Below are 15,741 nucleotides of genomic sequence, written 5' to 3' on the forward strand. Positions count from 1 at the left end.
GTGGTCGTGGGGCCTTCTGATTCTGCCTTCCACCACCACAGCCAAACATTCAAGTCTTGATTCTCTATCTTGATTGGCCTACTAGAAAAGACTCTTTAGGTGGCAAATGCGGGTGCTGTTCCCTCTGCCTGACATCCTTTTACTCAGCTTGTTCCTCCTTATCCATCTCATCTTACGTAATGCCATTCACTTTCAGAAAGGACTTATCTGACTACCTCGTTTAAAGACCTTTTGCCCCCACCCCCAGGTATTCTCTCCCTCTTGCTCTCTCAGACCCTTGGTTGCATCTTTCTTTGCACTTATAACAGATAGGTCTCTTTAGTCGCTTGGTAGAACACCCATCCATACATTCATTCATTCAACAAATATTTATTCAGTATCTACTACGTGCCAGTGGCTAAGGTAGGAACAGTCTATGCTGTCATAGAACTTGGATGACGAAAGAAAAAGATAAAGTAAAAACCTGAGTAAACTATCACAACCCTATCTGGGTAGGCTACTTTGTTCTCAATACCCTAAAGCCATGTCACCTAGAGGATCGAGTTGAATGCAGATCCTGACTGAGTAGGTCTGGGTGGGGCCTCAGATGCTGCATTTCTAACAAGCTCCAGGTGGTGCTGCTGCTGCTGGTCTGTAGATCACACATGGAGAAGTGAGGTCTAAGGTTCTGGATGCAAGTCTCATACTTGTCCTCGAGTGTGACTCTTGGTGAACTGCCTGAGGTGTGTGTCTGTAAGGCCACCAGAGACCTGGCGGGATTCTATCTGGCCTGTCTGTCTCCTCCAGCCGCGCGAGGGTGAGTGGTCTGAAATAGAAGCCTGGCTGAAAAGTATGGGAGACTGTTACCTGCCCTGTGTCCTTGTGCTTGTAGCTCATTATTGTTATTGTAGGTTGTGGTTTTGTCAGTGAAATCCTCCCTTCACTATTGTGCTGCTCAGATTCATGAGATGAGATCCTATGGGGTCTCTGCACTGTGCCTACCCCGTAAGTCAGCATTTCTGGAAATACTGAGGGCGTTTTGTGTTAAGAGCAGGCTGTGTCAGCTGGGCTAACATGGCACGTAAGTGGGGCATTGAGAAGAGACCATATTGGAAGCTGCAAACTGGCAACAGAAACCTCAAAGCAGGCAGAGCGAGGGTGGGAGGGGAATGATAGGAGGGGTTCAGGGCTCTGCTGCTGAAGGGGGTGTCTTGAGTCCAGGCAGTGAATTGGCCCTGGGGTTGTTCTCCTGAGACCCTGGTGTGTTGTTGCAGGCTCAGCACTGCTGCAGCCAAACCTTTGAAAAGTTGTGTTTAGTTTTCATGAGAAGCCAAATTGATTGTCCGCTTGAGTAGTTAATAGTTCTAAGGGCCGTTTATGGAGTACTCACAAGGTACTAGGCGTCGAGCTACATGCCTGGCACATGGTCTTGTGTCTTAACCCTGCCAATAGCCCGTGAGGCAGGTAGTCGCCGTTTTACAGAGGACAAGACTGAGGTTGAGGGTGAAGGAGCTCGCCCGGGTCACACAGAAAGTGGGGTCGAGGTCCAGCCTGGTCTGTCAGACCTCAGGCAGGGCTTTTTCTCCTCTTGCTTTTACTGCCTGGACCACGACTGGAAATGGGATTTTACTGCTGGTGGCAAGACTGGGTTGCTGATTATTTGTATTATTTTCTTCCATCTTACCCACCCGCATGGTACCCCTGGATATGGCCCTCCCCTGTGTGTCAACTTTAAGAAGTTGCTTCTGTAGCACTGGGCCCCTTGAGTTAGGGGAGGAGCTTGGTCAACGTGGGGCAGAAATGAATAGGGAAGAGAAAAGTGTGTTCATCTTGGAGGCCGACTTCTCACTCCACCTCTGCCGGCCTCAGTCAGCCTCCATGGGGACAGTTCTCCAGGGGGACTGTGATTGCTGCTGGTGGTCCCGAAAGCCAGTGCTACAACTTAGTCCTCAATGGGTCAAGGCTGAGAGGCAGATGGTGGGGGGTCAGGGTGATTCACTGTGTTCTGAGGACCATTTTCTGGCCACTGTGTGGGATTTCTGTATCAGAGACAATCTCTGAATAACCTCACTCTGCTCAGGGTTATTTTGTTTGTATCAGAGATGCAATTCTAGTGCTTTATGGGTTTTAGGTTTTCAGTTAGACTCCTTGATTTTGGCTTCATGTATACGCTGAGTTCATGTGTATGCTGAGCCACTCACCAGATGCAGAATTAAGTTGAACACATGTAGCGAGGCTTCCATGCATGGCAAGGTGTGCACTCTGATTCTCATGTTTTAGGCAATGACAGGAACTGTACTATTACGCATCTTTTGCAAACTTTGTGTTGCTAAATCCATGCTTGCACCTCCCCTCTGGGGTGTTGGGGTGGGCCCATCCATGAAGAGATGGAATTGGATCTTGAAAACAGCTCCTTCTTGCTTCTTTAGGCTTAAGGGGTTAGTCTTGCTTTTCCACCCAGAGTCGAGTCTTTGGAGCTAGTGGGAGCTGGATTCACATCACAATTCCGTACTGTGATAACCTTGTGCCCAGGTGTGTTTACCTGGGCCTCAGTGTCTCATACAGGCACCAATGACTAGTAGCTACTCTTTTCTGGTCCTTTTTCCTCAACAGTGAAAGGAGGGAGATAACTCTTACTGGGCAGAGAGAGTCGTTTTAGATATGATGCTCTTAGAGTACCGTGTACTCATCTTGGCCACTCATTCTTCAAGGACTGCCTGAACTGTCCCTTTCCACCTGTGTCTGGCTCAGTTCCCTTCATTCGAGCTCTATTCCCATGTCTGAGGCCAATTTCTTTATCTGTAGACAATGTGCCCCTTGAGGACAGGGGATTATGCTTCATCCTTATATCCCAGGGCCCAGCACTCAGCCTTGAGCTCAATGAACATTTGTTAAGTGAACCCAACAAAGTGCTTTTCTTCTTCTGCTTGCGTATCTAAAGCCAACTTATCTGAAGAGCAATGAATTAGTAGGCACTGCTTGTGAATCCCTGAGCAAACACAGGAGTAATAACAGTGGTTATGTTGGTCTCCGGTAATTACAAGCTTTCACAGGTAAACACAACAGAAAGTGTCTCCTTGCCTTTTGTAGACTTCGGAAGTCTTCCTCTCTGGGGTCTTCAGTTATTTGCATGATAGGAGAGAGCAAATGGTGTGGAAAATGTTGAATGAGTATCTAAAAAAAGTACATTGTTTCCTATAACACAGATTTTGTTTGTATTTCTTTAAAATGTCTTTTTACTTTACAAAGTTACAAAAATAATTTACAACCCATTGATATTTTTAAAAAAACAAGAAAAAGAAATGATTTATTAAAAAAAAAAAAAAGACAGCAGCTTCCCCCATAATGATGTTCCTCACACTGGTAACCCCTGTCGAGGTTTCCAGCCTTTTGAACCTCTATTGCATACCTTAGGGTTGCTAGACTTGGAACTGTCTCCATTCTCTGTACCAGACTGTACTTTTTTTTAAAAATTACAATGTAACATAAATTTTAGGATGCCAGGGGACAGAGACACAGGCCCCTTCCTCCTTCAAATGCAGTGCTGAACAGTATTCAGATACTTACTTTATTGGCATTCTTGCTTCCTGCCTCTGCCTCAAGGCAGGATTCTGTCATTCTCTGTCATTCAAATTGTCCCAACCCTAGGGCCAGCATTGCTCGCAGGGCAGTTGGTGTAGGGGGCACAGAAGGATTTCACCTGCAGCCCGCAGCTGAGTCCCCATAGGTACCCCTATTCCTGCAAACTGGGATATTCTGATCCATTTTATTTTACTACGTTGGATATCACAGACAATCACAATACTTTTCCTCATTTAGGACTTTCAGAGGCAAATTTCTCTTTAAGGAAAAAAACCCCCCAAAACCTAAAAAGCATGATTTCTAATTAAAGGAATGATTAACTGGGGATTTGTAAGTTTTTATTCCTTCTCCTTTCTTGCAGACAGAGATCTTACCTGGCTTAAGAACAGTAAACGATATTGTTAACAGTTTGCTTTTTGTGAGAAGTAAAAATATTTTCAAGGTGGTGTCAGGACTCGCTCTTATATAAAGTCCTCATGACGCTGTGTGTGTGAGAGCATTTTTTTTTAAAGAAAAATAATGTAGGATGTTGTTTTGTGTAGTGTATTTTAAAAACTCGTATCATTTATTCTATGCTAATATAAATCCCATATTGAAAGACTGCATATTATTTCTTCATGTTAATTGTTACATGTATTTTACATGAAAAGACAAGTTATGTAACCTTTCATTCTTTTGCTGGCTGCCTCCCTCCCCCCACCCCCTTTTTTGGTAATATTGCAATGAGCCTTTTTGCAATACTTGTAGACCATTATGGGCATTTCTGTAGAATTCTGAGGTCAAAAGATATGCCCCTTTAAAATTCACCTTTCAGGGGCCGGCCCCGTGGCTTGGTGGTGGGGTGCCTGCGCTCTGCTGCTGGCGTCCCGGATTTGGATCCCGGGCGCACACCGACGCACTGCTTGTCCAGCCATGCTGGGGTGGCATCCGACATACAGCAACTAGAAGGATGTGCAACTATGACATGCAACTATCTACTGGGGCTTTGGGGAGAAAAAGGGAAAAAAAGGAGGAGGATTGGCAATAGATGTTAGCTCAGGGCGGGTCTTCCTCAGCAAAAAGAGGATTGGCATGGATGTTAGCTCAGGGCTGATCTTCTTCACAAAAAAAAAATCACCTTTCAAAAGATAATACAATTTATATTCCCAGCAACTGTGTGAGGGCCCTCACTAGCACGGAATGTTGTTAATCTTTAAAATTTTTGTCACCTTGAAAGCTAAATACATAGTCTTCCAAAAACTAGGGCTGTGCCAGGTCTGAAAGTTCATAGGGCTTCAAACAAAGTCTGTAACCAGCAGAGGTTGCCAGGATGTCCTTTCTGGTCCTGCAGCTCAGCACTCAAAGCCTCATGACGGAGCCTCGCTGGACTGGCCCGCCTGTCTCCGAGAGCTCCTTTTCTCTGCCTCCCTCTTCTTATTTATACCCAGTGCTGCTCACTGTTGACAGATGCTCCGGAGCGACTACTTCTGCTGAAGTGCGTATGAGAAGGAGGATGTGAGTCAGGCTGGAGGCTGCTGCTTGCTGCCCATGGCAGCCTTGGCCTCTCTCCCTTTCTCAGTCCCCTCCTGTTCTCGCTCAGAGGGAAGCTCCTTGGCACACTTGCTGCGGTTGTGCTGGGCTGTCTGCGGCCAGGGTCTCTCAGGCACCCGGAATTACTCTGTGACATTTGTCAGAAACAAATTTCTCCAAGGCAAAGTCACAGCCCCTCTGTCATTTGGCAGGCATCTGTGGCAGATCCCATATTTAATGTGAGTGGACGATGACAGGATGATAAAAGGCTGATAAAATTCCCTGTGGGGTGAGCTTTGCTGACCTGCCCACCCCGGAACAGGCTTCTTCCTTCTATGTGGCAGCCAGCGCCCTGTCTGGCCGATTCCTGCATGTGCGTGCTTAGAACAGACCTCTCCTGCGGGCCAGAACCATTTCTATATATGCTCTTTCCTTTAAAAGTCGTGTTCTCTATCTCTGGATGGATCTCCTGGGCAGCCTGTCTGGTGGCTTCAGTTTTGAGTAGATGCAACGAGATCATCAAAAGCAATTCCAGCTCTTTTCTCCTGGCTCTGCCTTAGGCTGCCTTGGCCTCCTTGCCCTAGAACTGCTCTTGCAGGAGGGGGTTACATGCTTTCTAGCTGTTGGTAGGATGAAGAAGTGGAAGCTCCAAATAGACTCTACTCTAAAATAAACCATCTTGACAACAGCCACGAGGCGTGGCATGGGCCTTATTAGTGAGACCGCATAGTAGTTAGGACGGTAGCTGTCTCCCCCAGATGTTTGCTCAATGGAAGTATTTCAATGATAAAATATACCGTCAGATGCCCTTCGGAGAGCAGAGGCAATCGGTTAAGTAGCTCTTGCTGTGTAGCTGGAGCACGTCGCTGCACCCATGGATTACATTTGGCAGTGTGTCCTTCGGCCAGCTGCATGGCTCCCAGAAGATGAAAGGGCAGTTGAGTGGAGAAGATGTTATGGAAAGTGATGAGGTGGGAGTACGGAGGGGGGTGACCCTTGTGCAGCAGCTGAATTTTCAGGTCTGGGTTTAGGCTTTGCTGCCTTGAGTTCATGTCCAGTTGCTGATGCTTGAGGCTGCAATGGTGAGGATGACTCAGAAATCTGGAAGGGGGCTGTGGTGACTTCACTGCTGGACTGGAGGCAGCGCAGAAGCCTTTGGGGGTGGGTGTGGCTGCTGGGGAGCGTTCACTGATGAAGTGGAGGATATTTGAATGCTAGTGCTCTGGGCCACTGGGTCTGCCAATTACTTAATAACATGGACGTTTTATTTTTTACTAAAAAAGAAAGAGCTTTGGTGGCAAAATATTGTACAAAACAAGGGCAGATGGTACCAAACAAGTTCAATCTGACGTGGAGGTCATTCATTTTGTGAATTAATTCCCTTTAGAGATCATTTGGTCAGGGGCCAGGGTTTCTCCAGGGACTTCTGGGAGGTCAAGAGGTGGACTCGAGGGTCCACTAACCCCGCTTCTTGAAAAGGATGAGAGCCCACTCACTTCCAGATAAGGGAATAAGGTCTGTGTTAGTTTTCTATTGCTGCTGTCACAACTGACCACAAACTTATTGACTTAAAACATCACAAATCTATTATCTTAATTCTGTAGATTAGAAGTCTGATAGGAATCTCACTGGGCTAGAACAAGGTGCTGGCAGGGCCGTTTTCCTCCTGGAGGCTCTAGGGGAGAATGAATTTCTTTGCCTTTTCCAGCTTCTAGAGGCCACCTGCGTTCCTTGGCCGGATGACCCCATTCCTCCCACTTCAAATCCAGCTACATTATCTCCCTCTGATCACAACTAGGAAAGGTTTTCTGCTTTTAAAGACCTTTGTGATTCCATTGGTTTCATCTGGATAATCCAAGAAAGTCTTCCCATCTCATGGTCCTTATTTAATCGCATCTGCAAAGTCCGTTTTGCCATGTAACATTCACAAGTTCTGGAGATTAGGACATAGAAGAATGGTCCCCAAAGATGTCTGCCACAGGGTCAGAGAAGTATTGTAGTTTACCGTACTTGTGGGGAGGTTGTAAGTAGGTCCAAGGATCCAGGTCTCCTGACTGGTCAGGGCCCAAGTCCTCTCCTTCCTGCTGTTCACTGCACTGCATGCCGCCTGATGAAGTGTTCTCTCTTACAGGCTGTACCCTTCCCTGCAACCAGTTTGTCCCTGGATAAGAGGCTGTGGGCATGAGGAGAACAGAAGGAGACATCCCTTCCTATGGGAAAAAGGGCAGAAGCGTGGGAGTGGGGGGTGAGTGGCTGTTCTCTGGGAGTTCCACCTTGCTGTGTAATAGTTTATGTTGACTGTTGATCCCATTGTATAGATAGAGCTCTGTTCTTTGTGACAAGGAAGAGACCCAGGCAAGCTAGCTTAAATGAAGTGGGTAGGGTCAGTGGGGTTGTTCAGTGCAGCTGCTGAGGGCGACTAACCTTGATTGAGCGCTTGCTGAGTGCCCAAGAGAGCACACTGGGGACCCACCAAGGCTCGCTCTCTAGCACCTCTCAGTTATTTCCATACAGCACCAACACTCCCTTGCTTATCTAAACCAGATCAGCTCCTTAGCCTACACTTCCTATGGAATCTTCACACCCGAAACTTCCCTCTGTTCTGCGCAGCGCCTCACAGCTTCCTGGCTCAGTCTCTCTCTCAATTTCTAATTCCTAGGAGGTGAATCTGAATGGCTCAGCTTAGGCCAGGTGTGCAGGTGGTGGAAGAGAGGCACAGTCGCCTGGGTCTGTGGTTGGGTAGATAGTGACACATGAATTTCATATGGGGCAAGGGGTCTTGCCTTATTCAACGGATGTTACCATGGAAATGCTTCAAAAATTAAATTTTAATTTGTGTTGTTTTAAAAGACTATTTTCAAATAACTTAAAATTTACAGAAAAGTTGCAAGAATACAAAGAACTTCTGTATAGCCTAACCTAAATTTGTCAGTTATAAACATTTTGCCACATTTGCTTTATCATTCTCCATGTTACATACTGTTTATTCTGAACAGTTTGATAGTTGTACACATCATGTCCCTTTGCCCCTAAATACTTCAGTATGTCTTTGCTAAGAACAAGGACATTGCTCTTCATAACTACAGTTCTATTAGTAAAAATAGGACATGTAACATTGATATACTGTTAAATCTATCCAAATTTTGCCACTTACTACAATACTGTCTTTTATAGCAGTTCTTCCCCCGACCTAGGATTCAATCCAGGATTATGCAAATTGTATTCAGTTGTCATGTCTCTTTAGTCTCTCTTAATCAGGAACAGTTCCTCTGCTTTTCTCTGTCTTTCAAGACATTGACGTTTTTGAAGAGTATAGGCGAGTTATTTTGTAGGAATTTGGATTTGTATAATAATTCCTCACTATTAGATTCCTCATGATTTGATGTAGTTTTGGCAGGAATGCTATATAAATGATGTTTTGCATCTTAGTACATCACGTCAGGAGGCACATGATGTCATTTTGTCCAACACTGGTGGTGGTAGGGTTGATCCCTTGGTTAATGTGTTGAATTTGCATAATTCAATCTATCTCTTCTGGAGGAGTTGGCATTTAAAGAGGGCATTCTCCTCCTCTAAAGTTATGTCTAGTTTGCAAGCGCTTTATGTACATAGAATTTTCTTGAAGTGGACACCCTCATTCTCTGCAAGGTGTGCTCTTGAATACAGGTAGAAGGGCTAATGTCCTCAGAGCCCACAGAGAACTCATTGTAAGGAAGAAATTGCCTGAGGTTGGAACAGAGCATTATCTCTGCCCTTATGGCAAGAGTATGGTCCATCCTGGAGATAGCAGTACAAATGCCTCATGAACTGTGGGTTCCCTTTGATTGCATCTGACTGTCCTGGCTGCTTCTGAATTACCTACGAGCGGAAAGGATAAAGACGTGGAGAAATCGCCTCCTTGCACACATTTGACTGTTCTGTAAATGCTAAAGATGATGGCTCAGGCTGCTGCCACTGCATTTCTCATTTGTAGATCTCTTCTCTTCTGACGTTGACTCATTGGGTTGATTCGGTTTGGTCAGCTTGCATGATGTTTGCATATCAGGCTTCTAGGACCCAGGATAGTTGCTTCTGTACCAATTACGGGATTCCTTCTAGATGTGACTCTCAGGACTCAGGAGGCTGCCACGTGGGAAGGATGTGGTTCTTACAGCTCTAGCAATTTTCAGTTTGATTATGGCCTGTATTATCCTGGATTAAACTTCTTCCATTTTATGCACTGTTGCATGTTAGACATTTGACCTTGCTGACCCCTAGAACTATTGTTCCCAATTGTTATTACAGAAGCAAACAAAATGACCACATGCCATCCACCTTAGGATCAATAGGGAAAATGGTGCTTTTTAAAATGAAATATAATAAATGATTACAAATACTCATTATGAGCAACAGTATATCTTGACTTTCCTATCTAGTGTACTACTAAAAAGGTTGGGGTACATATAAAGGCATATGACACAGTCCCTGACCTTAAGGATATGGCCTTTCTTGTAAAGGGACCTGTACTAAGATTAAATCGATTTATGGGTTCATTTGTTTCTCAAATATTTTTTTTACTTGTTCTGGGCAGTTGTAATACCTGAACTTATTTGTGGGAGTTATCTCTGCATGACGTGGGACACGTTTGTCCGTGTCCTCAGAAGAATCGGTGGTGACAGCAGACCTTCAGCACATCCCAAAGGCAGCTGGTTGGGAAACCTGAATATGCCTGGGCATATATTCCCAGAGGTGCTTGTGCCAGAATTGGAGTAAAAATTACAGACAGCCTTAGGAAAATGAGATGTGGAGATGTTCCATCTTCCCCAAAAGAATATTAATAATTTAATTCCTTATCCTGTGTCTTGGTATCAGCAAAAGCCACTCAGAGTTGTGTATGTTCTTAATTTGTAAAGATGCTGGTGTGTCACTTGCTTTCCTACCTATGGAATTTTTGCATGAGGAAGAGGCTTTGGCCGAGTACGCATCACTTTTTTACATCGAGTCCTCTGTGCCTAATACAGAAATGCTAGATAGGTGTGATCTGGTGGTGGTCATGGGGAATACGTGTTGGCAAGGGCGTGGGAAGGGAAGCAGAGGTTGATGGAATAGGACAAAGATGTCCAGGAAATGCAAAGAATAAGGTTTTGAGTAGAGTTAGAATAAAATAAAAGCAATATGATGAAAATGCAGTGGTGCCTCATTTACTTTGGTATCTTCCAGGAAGGAGGAATTCAGAATGAATTTTCTAAGTAATTGAATGTCCCCCAATTTCAGGTGAAACTGTTCTCAGTTTTTCTTTCTCATGTCTGATGTACATTATATACTTTCCCACTTTAAGAAGTATTAGGTAAGTATCATAATTTTACCTCTTCCTAGTGACTCAGAATTCTGTGCTGGGCTGAAATAGTAGCTAACTTCCAGACAGTTAGGGTATGTGGGTCGTTCCCCTCTCTGACATCTCATATCTCATTTGATCATCTTTGAGTCTGCCTCAGGAACCCCCATGCCTGTGCTGTTCGGAGAGTTCTATGGCTTCAGGCAGGACTGGAAGTTGCCAGGGTATACCAATACCCAAGTTGATAGACTCTGGCCTCTGAGAGGTTGCTCTTTTCTATGGTTTCAAGCACGTGGGCTTAGTGATGGCTGTTTACTTTCTGCTTGGAAGCCTTTTCTCATTGCTCTGGGTTGGTAGCTGTTCTGTGCCCAGGTCTTAACTTTTAGAGGAATGATGATATGGAGAGGCCAATACTATTGACAGATGATTTTTTTTTCCTAAGGAAGATTGGCCCTGAGCTAACATCTGCTGCCAATCTTCCTCTTTGTGTACGTGAGCCACCACCACAGCATGGCCACTGACAGATAAGTGGTGTAGGTCTGTGCGTGGGAGCTGAACCTGGGCCGCCGAAGCAGAGTGCACTGATTTTAACCACTAGGCCATGGGGCCAGACCCTGAAAGATGATTCTTGTCACGTACATTTTCCGAGAGGGGAGGCCTTGCTATGTAGGAAGCATAAGGGTGGTCAGAACGCAGGAGTGAGGAGAAAGTCTTGGCCAGAGCTTTTATTGGGGTTTCCACAGGAGACAAGGCAGGGCTGAGTAAACAGTTGAGGATTCTAGGTGCCTGGTACTTGGCCCTGGGGTGATTTAGGGCAGAGGAAATAGGGGCTTGATATGTGAAAGTTAGGTAAGGAGGTGATTGGCAGATGAAGACTTTGGATTGCTTGGCTTGCATATGAAAGGCATGCTCCTGGCTGAGCCCTTGGCTATTTCTAAGAATTGTCTAGTCCTGGAAGGGACAGTCTTTCCCTGGGTCTGTAAAGCCCCCAAATGCCAGAGCATCAAGAATACAGAAAATACAAAAACAGAGTTAATATAACTGGCTCTCTGATGAATGGATGCCACACATACAAATCCAGAATCTAAGACAACACGGTGAGAACAGTGGCCTTGTAACAGATGGGTTGAGGTTGCTGACTGTTCAACTTGTAGGTAACTGTCAGATCGCTTTGGGGTCATTACCACCCTTGGCTGTAACTCGGTGGTGCTTGGAGCCCTTATGGCAGTCAGAGCCCTACCTCATTACTGCTTTCTGCTCGAAAGACATATCTCCATCAGCAGTGGAGGGTGTTTCCTGTGTTCTGTTCCTTGTACAGGAATGTTCTTCAAGGCAGGTGAAACCTCACTTCACCAAGGGGAGAAGAAGCAAATAACCGGCCTCAGAATTAGGGAAAGGTAAAGCTGTGCTGGTGGGGAATGTGTTTTCCTCTCAGTTTCTGGTGTGTATGTACATATTTCAGTAATTTACTGAATGTCTGAAACATAGTCATTTTATGAGCAAACTAAGTTATTCAGATGCATCTTATAACTTCTATTATATAAGTAATATGTGCTATTACAGATACATTTGGAAATTCAGATCAGTTAATAAAAATTACCCTCATAATCCTGCCATCTGGAGATATCCTCTGTTTTTAAAACAATTCTTCAATATGTAAGTTTCCTTTTGTGATTTTTTTTTTTTAAAACATTCTCCCCTATACCTTCAAAATTTCCAAAACTTGTGAAATTCATAAATGAAAATGTGCAAACAAGGATTTATTTTGCCTTAATTCCGAATAATTGCCTTCTGTTATGGTTCTTTACAGAGAACTTTGTAAATTCTCAGGTCTCTAATAACCCTTGGGATGTGATTTGAGGTGGTGCTTTGGAAAGAGTATAAAAGCCCAGGACAATGTTCTGGCCACCTTCCCTCTGTGATACATTGGACAAGTCGGAGTGTTGGTGTGGCTTTCCTGTTAGGGGTTGAAGGATTGGAAATCTGGAAATAACTACTTGCATTTGATTCGTGTTCCCTTCTGCCTTCTTTGAGATGCCGAATAGAATGTTTGTAGTTTGTAGCTAGAGAGCCAGATAATGTGCATAAATCATGATCTGGGAAGTCTGGTCCCTAAACAGCTGTCAGCCAGCTGCTGCACTGGTAACTCAACCAACAGTGAACTTTCATCTGAGAATCTTGAATTGTGTCAGAAACAGCAGAGCCATACTGCCAGACAGTTGTCATACTGACCTGGGTTCAAATCTTGCCTCTACCCTCTCTTGCCTTTGTGAGTTCAGGCCAGTTACAAAGCTCCTGGGCTTCAGTTTCCTCACCTGTAAAATGCTGATAACCTACCCACGTCCGGTAGGATTGTTGTGAGAAGGGCATCAAACAAGATAATGGAGGTAAAGCACCCCCACCATATCTGGCTCATAATAACCTTGCAGTAAGTTACTGTCCCCCCCACCCACCCTCGCTATGATTTTTGAGTATAGGATGGGTTTGAGCAGGTTATTGTCAGAAGTAAATCTGTTCTCAGCTTGCCTTCAAAAGTGCACCAAATCTACACGGCCGCAGTCCCTTTTACTCTCCCACATAATAAGCTGGTCCAACACAGGGCAGGCTAAGTCTATGTAAACAACACTGCACCTCCTTGTCTCAAATAAGGGAGGATACTGGTGAAGAAGGTAGTTTTTAGATCTGTCTAAATCAGGGATGCAGCCCCCACCCCCACCCCTATCTGGGTGATACTGGGATTCCTTTATTCCTAAGAAGACAAATGGTAGAGGGCCAAAGGACAGGAAACGGGCCAATAGGTTTCATGTGCACTTTCATCCTCAATGCTTTTAGCATCTTCACTTACCCCAAGGGTCCCAACGCCCCTGAGCTGATGTGTTCCCTTGGAGTTTGGGTGGGTACAGCCAAGGGGGCGCCTGGCCGTACAGCCTTCCCCAGGGCTGAGGTCATGGCCCCTTGGTGAAATTTAATTACAACCTCTGTTTATGACTAGACCTCAGCTGGCAGGGTCTTGGTGGTTTTAAACAACAGCATGAGCCCCTCTAGAAGTAGATTAGGGAGATGGCCATTCAGGCAGGAGATTTGTACATGTTAATTCACTGAACAGATATCTGACTGAGAAAGGACTGTGTGACCTTATTTAGAAAAAACGCTACACTTTGTTAACCTTTATTCCCTTAAGAAGGAAAAATCATTAGATGGCAGAGGTTCAGGCCCCATGGGGGATTTTCTGGATGATTCTCCATTTTATCAGTAACTTCTCACTGCCCCCACCGCATATTGTTTTAGTTGAAAACAATACATCCATATTTGTTGCATATCCTAGGCTTCTGTCTCTTCCTTCGCAGCCCTAGCAGATGAAGATAAAGATGTTTTTTTTTTTTAAGGAAGAGGAAAAAAGACACTCATTTGAAAAAACATTGCCCTGTACCTTCCCCACCCCCATGCTTATTCAATACTGGTAAGAGGTGAGTTCTAAGCAGATTCACTCAGACAGCTGAACAAGTGATTGTGGGGTCCCTGACAGCCGGTCAGCTCAGCTCCTCCTCCAAGCCTGGCTCAGATGCTGCCTCCTCGTGAGGCCTTCCCCCGTCACCCACCCCCAGCTTAGCCCTCCTTCCTCTCTGTTCCTGTAAGGCCCTTCACGTCTAATACCAAGAAGGGAACATGGAGTAAATGAGGGCGTGCTGCTGTGGCATTGGAAGACCTGAGCCCAAATGCAGGCTTCACCACCACCTACCTGTGCAACTTGGGGCTTCTGAGCCTGAATTTCTTTCACTGCACTTGTAGTTATGCTGTGTGATGCCTTCTCAGTCTCCCAGCTAGAAAACTGAACTCTTGGAGAACAGGATGTTGTTTATCCTGTTATTTCCAGTCATTTATCTAGTCATTCATTTCTTTATACAATTACCCTCCTAGGACCCAAGAATAGAGAGATGAACATGATACACTGTGGCATGTGGTAGGAATTACAAGCTGCTGCTTCCTTTTATTTATTTATTTTTTGAGTGATCCACAGAAAGCTAGGAATCTTTGTCCCCAGAACATTCACTGGAGGGGAGCAGAACATGGCTGTCTGCCCGTTGACCCTGACTGCAACACTTCTGAAATCAGTCTTAGGAAAGCCTCTCATGGGAATGACTTTTCCAAGTTTAAGGGTAAAGTGAGAACTCTCTGTTGAAAATTTTCCTGCCCTCTGCCAGCTAAGACCAGGGTAAGCAAGGGAGAGAAGAGGGTCAGGGCATAGAACTTGCAATGAGACTAGTAGAAATGGGGGCAAGAGGCTGAATACATGGAACAGAATTTGAAGTGCCTTGTTAAACGGAGAGTGGATATAGAGAAATTGAAATGCTGGTATTTCAAATGGGCCCAGCTCTATCACCTATTGCACCTGGAGAGGGTAAACTATTATTACTCTTCCTTTTCCCAGAAGCAATTTTGTGTGTAAAAACCCTGAAGGACCACATTCCACTTGATCCCTTTTATTAACAAAATTGTACTTTGCAGTGAGGTGGGGTGTGGCTAGAGAGCCCTTTCAAGATTGGAGCCTGGAGCCATCAGGCTGGTTAATTGCATGTTTGCCTTTTGGCTTCTTTCCAGTCTTTCATCATGGATGACCCCTTATCTATAATTTTTAAGCAAAAAAAAAAAAATCTGCTTTTCCTCTTTGTGTGTTTTATGAAGCTAAACAGATTGATAATGATCTAAGCTCTTGTTTTGGAAAGCAATTATAGTGGATGAAAAGGGTCAAGATGGATTCTACTGCAGATGTCGTCATGGCAGTTGAGTTGACCAGTCTAGCCAGCTATGCTGGGCGTCCTCTTCCTGACTCGCTATCCCTATGGATCTCTTCTGAAGCTGCTGGCTCTGCCTACAGAGAAAACGGACCCATTTAAAAAGAAATTATAGGCAACGCTGTCTCCTAAGATGCTGGTTCACTAAGTTTCAGATGAGGATTGGAATTTTTATTGTTCAAAAGCCCTGTGTGTGACTAGCATCGTCAGTTAGGACGGAGCACCATTGGCCCTCCTCGCCCTCACTGCTCAGAGTGTGGTCCAGCTGCATCACCTGGGAGCTTATTTGAAATGTGGACTCTCGGGCGCCACCCTGGCTTCCTGCCTCAGAACCTGCTGTTAAACAAGGTCCCCAGGTGATTTGTATGCACTTTAAGGTTTGAGAAGCCCCACTCCCATATGGTATGTGGTATGATCGGTGCTTGATGGTTCCTGGAAATGGAATATTGACTCTATGCATTTACATATCTAGTTTACCAACGCCTTGCCTCTTAAGGATTGGGCTATAATTTGCATAGACCCAATTTTTAAAAATTGCGCTATGTGAATCATCTCTTTAATGAA

The 15,741-nt window shown here is 44.9% G+C and overlaps 1 protein-coding gene across 6 annotated transcripts in view; it reads left to right on the forward strand.

The window, feature by feature from the left end:
- TLN2 (talin 2) overlaps positions 1-15,741 on the forward strand; it is a 419,612-nt gene that overhangs the window by 72,336 nt on the left and 331,535 nt on the right. The window contains exon 1 of one of the 6 annotated variants that reach the window (XM_058541741.1): positions 7,177-7,315. The exons of the other annotated variants lie outside the window; for them this stretch is intronic. The gene's annotated coding sequence lies outside the window, so the exon portion shown is untranslated. Of the gene's footprint in view, positions 1-7,176; positions 7,316-15,741 lie in introns of those variants that run through there. 6 annotated transcript variants of the gene reach the window in all.

Source organism: Diceros bicornis, chromosome 5 (assembly GCF_020826845.1).
Source record: "Diceros bicornis minor isolate mBicDic1 chromosome 5, mDicBic1.mat.cur, whole genome shotgun sequence".
Lineage (NCBI taxonomy): Eukaryota > Metazoa > Chordata > Mammalia > Perissodactyla > Rhinocerotidae > Diceros > Diceros bicornis.